This window comes from Octopus bimaculoides, chromosome 23 (assembly GCF_001194135.2).
Source record: "Octopus bimaculoides isolate UCB-OBI-ISO-001 chromosome 23, ASM119413v2, whole genome shotgun sequence".
In the NCBI taxonomy this organism is placed as follows: domain Eukaryota; kingdom Metazoa; phylum Mollusca; class Cephalopoda; order Octopoda; family Octopodidae; genus Octopus; species Octopus bimaculoides.
The window spans coordinates 29812692-29817376 of NC_069003.1; the positions used below are offsets into that span (position 1 = coordinate 29812692).

Below are 4685 nucleotides of genomic sequence, written 5' to 3' on the forward strand. Positions count from 1 at the left end.
ATTATATACATGGATTACCATTGAACTTCAAAAGCTCAAAGACAATATAATGTATTGGTATATTTATTTTTTTATATATTATTTTTTTTATATATTATTTTCTTCATTTTGTATTTCTTTGTAAAAAAACATCTTCATTCTCCCTCTTCTTGAAAATTTGCTTCGCAATGAAAACCGGTTAGAGAAATCTTTATTAAAATATGCTTCCAGTTTAGCATTCTGCCTTATTATTATTTTTCATTTTCCTATTATTTCTCCACGTGCGGTTAACACAACCCCACTATTTACTGACTTATATATATGTTTTTTATTAAACACGGTACTTATTCTATCATCTCTTTTGCTGAACCACTAAGTAACAGGGATGTAAACACATCAACATTGATTGTCAAATGGTGGTGGCAGTCAAATACAGACATGGACACACACAACACTTTCAGTCTACTCACAAGGCTTCAGTCGTCCCAAGGTCATATAGAAAGACACTTGCCCAAGGTGTTTCACAATGGGATTGAATCCCAAACCATGTCGTTAGGAAGCAAACGTCTTACCACTTGTTTCTAAGCAATGTAATATTTTCCCATGGATAGACATGTTTACACAGAAAACTAGTAATGAACAACCTCGCTTATATGACAATGATGCTCATTTACAACCCTCACATGATGTCTACACAAGGGTATACTCACATACATGCACGCATGCATGGGAACACACATACACACCAAATAATCAACACTAGACCCTTAAAATCTTACTAGCACTCTGTTTGGTAACATTTATATTATCGACCAATACCTAACAAAACATATCACCCAACTTCGAGAAAATGAAGGATACATTGGCTAATATAGTCCGAGATACACTTTGTATGAAAAAGAAAACAGTAATCAGACCAGGTGGTCAAATGCAGAATGCTGTTGGCCATAAGTCTACTTGATCCAGGCTGACCCGGAGTGAAACAACCACAACTGGGGAGTAAGATAAAGAAGTATTGATTCTACCGATGTTGTGTGTGAACCATGTGAGTTTCCAATGCTGCAAGGATTCATGGACTCACACAGAAGAGAGAAGAGCAGGTTTGTAATATTGATGTTCTTGCGAAAAGATCAGGTTAGGTTTGAGGAAAAGATTCTGGTAGTAGGCTATTGGTGGTCGTGGTGGTGGTGGTGGGGAGAGGGAAAAGAAATCCATGCCAGAATGGAAGAATAACAGACAACGAAACCATTGAGGATCGATGTAATATATATAGCTATTATTATGATGACGATCATAATAATAATAATAATAATAATAATAAAGACAATAATGTTGGTCGTGATGATATTCATGATGCTGATAATTATTAGAATGATGTCCAGAGTGATTCTTTTTACTTTATAAAAACAAAATCAATTACCCAGTCAATCAATTAGCCTACTCATCCATTTATACTGCAGACTAAACAAAAAAAGAGAAACAAAAGAATAAGGGGAAAAAAAAAACATTCACCTTTTTTCTCTCTCTCTCGCACGTACACTTCAGCCCTGCCCCCACTTCCAGCATCACTCCTGGGTGAAGGCTAGTTTTTGCTGTCTGATTACATAAGAAATATTTTTGGCTTATTCTTCACTAAAATGTGAATGAAACACTGAGCCACGTTAATATCTGAAACAATCCCAAATTTAAAGAAACTCAGTGAAATAACTAATTCTGTTATTATTAAATGGTGTTGAGCAAAATCGTATTTATGGCAGGTACCAGTGTCAATTAGACAGGAGTCTGGTGCAGCCTTCCAGCTTACCAGCCCTGGTCAGACCATCCAACCCATGCCAGCATGGACGACGGACATTAAGTGATATATATATATATATATATATATATATCTCAATATTAAATATTAATAAAATATACATATTAATATAATAATGTACACCTGTTTTGAGTTCAATTTTTCCTGTTTGCATCACCAAGCTTCTATGTGTGTGTGTGTGTGTGCGTGCGTGTGTTTTACTTAGGCATAGTGATAAAATTAACCTGGTGTTAGAACTCAATAAATATATATACATTCTTTTATTCTTTTACTTGTTTCAGTCATTTGACTGTGGCCATGCTGAAGCACTGCCTTTAGTCAAACAAATCAACCCCAGGACTTCCAGAACCATGTGGTTGGGAAGCAAGCTTCTTACCACACTGCCACATCTACACCTACGCTTATATATATATATAAAGCAAATAATAAATGAGTATATGCATATATACGTACAGGTATGTGCATACCTACGTCTACCTGTATATGTAGGTGCATATCTGGGTACAGAACATTGCAAACAAAACGTAGACAAAAACAATAATAATAACCAGAGTACAGAACACACACAGGCCACAGAGAGAACATTTTCCTTCATCAGCTACCCCCATTCTAACACAGGCGTTTCGAAGAGTATATATATATATATATATATAGGGCTGGTAACCTGAGGGACTGCACCAGACTCCAGTCTGGTTTGACATGGTTTCTACAGCTGGATGCCCTTCCTAACACCAACCACTCCGAGAGTGTAATCATGTCATAGAAAATTAGAAGCGGAGAGATAATGCATGATTAATTCAAACCAATTTGAACAATTAAATATTGGAAACGTTGCCTTATTCAGAAACTGGTAAAAGGATGATGACAGGAAGGATCTCAACAAATTCTGTCTGATCCATGCAAGCATCGAAACGTGGAAGTTAAGAGCATAACATAGAAATAGCAGTTTCCAGTGTGAGGTGATGTGACATAGCTTGTCGAGAGAACTGCAGACAAAAGTCCATTTGATAAAAAGCTAGCAAGATGATTCATATCTCTCAGAGACTTTGCTTTTGTGTCACCTGTTCTTATCAACAAATGCACGAAGATACATCACACACACAAACATATATTTTCTTAACTAATCAGTACCTAAAATAAAGGTGGAATGTTCATAGCTGGAATGCCATTAGTTAAAGGTCTTCTCAATCAGAGATGACTTGGTGCTAAACAACAATAACAACAACAACTACAAATTATTCACTTTGGTTATTCCTTCTCTCATGACTAATTACAAGGCAGAGAGAAATAAGCATAATCAGGAATTCTGAAATTCCTACAAATTAATTGCAACCAAGAATGACTGAATATTAGATGTTAATTATTTACTACACCTCATCCCCCCACCACACACACACACACCATCTTCTACTATCTTCAATTAATTTTAAATATAACAAAGAATTTAGTAAAATACCTTTGTTATCATTAAGCTAGTATTAGGTCCGGTGGAGGATTTTAATTCAAAACTTACGGAAACAAGACATTTGTACTCAGAGCCAGAGGTGGTTTCAGCTGGGTTGGTATAAAAAGGGTTAAAGAAAGACCTGATCATTGTCAAAGGAATCTATGGCAGATATATTTCGGCCACCTCAGCCTCATCAATGATGCACCATCAACACAAACACAGAACAATAGTCTAAGACTTTTATATACATATATATTAAATATACTCAAATACCCAAAATTTCAAGGAGTTCCTGCCTTAAAAACAGGAACTACACCACAGTTATTTTGTGTTCTTTGCTACATTGGTTTCTATTAACCCATTTATTCTATCCGAAGAATTTTTATTCATTAAGATAGAAGAAATACATATAATTAAATAAATATATATATATATTTAAAATGCAGAGATGCCTATAATAGGACACCTATTATAGGCGTCTCTGCATTTTAAATGAATAATACATAGTCTATTGACTGTTTTTTTACTCTCGCTAGACCACTGGTGGTAAATAAAATTTCTAAAATTTTTTTGCTACCCTATAATTTATATATATATATATATATATATACACTCCGGTAGTAACTATTCAGATAGAATGGGGCATGCCAAAGCTAAGCTGAAACAGCTGTAAGATTAAACTTTTGTTCATTCTCTAATTCCTTATGTACTTTGTACGTTTATCTGTAAACCCGGTTGTCAAAATAACATGGTTTGTCATAAACACCTGTACTTTGTGGGTTTTTTTGTCACTTTAACTATGAATTAAATTACTGCATTCAACGGGATACACTGTCTGCAAGTCGTTGGGTTCAGCATATTATCCTCCATTTTCTAATTGATATATATATATATATATATATATATATATATATATAAGGTTATGATGGTTTCAGATCTGCAGTAGTATGCAAAATAGTGAAGAAAAGTGAGCTAAGGGAAAAAACTAAAATAAGCTGATAGCATGGATTAAAATATAAAAATAGTTAGTTCGAGTTGGTCTATGTGAATCTACACAAAAATATGTGTATTTACACACAAGACAGAAAGAAACTAGATATGTAAGCAAGAATGTTTACGTGTGTGTGTGGCAGGGGGTATGCATAAATAAATATACACACATATACACACACGTGTGTGTATGTGTACATAGAGAGAGACAAGCAGCTAAATATTTGTGCTCATATATGCATGCATAAACATGAATGCACATATGCTTAAATGTATATGCATGTGAATGTATAGATCTTCACACTATAAATGAGTTGATTTCCATCATGTATGTGTTTGTGTATGTGAGCATATACATACACAGACATACACGTGTGCATGTGTGTATATATATATGTGTATGTATTATGTATGCGTGTATATATATATATATATATATATATATATATACACACA

At 34.3% G+C, this 4685-nt stretch overlaps 1 protein-coding gene across 2 annotated transcripts in view; it reads right to left on the bottom strand.

The window, feature by feature from the left end:
* The window catches only part of LOC106869930 (protein EFR3 homolog A), a 77992-nt gene that overhangs the window by 63565 nt on the left and 9742 nt on the right, over positions 1–4685 (bottom strand). The gene's annotated exons all lie outside the window — the stretch shown is intronic.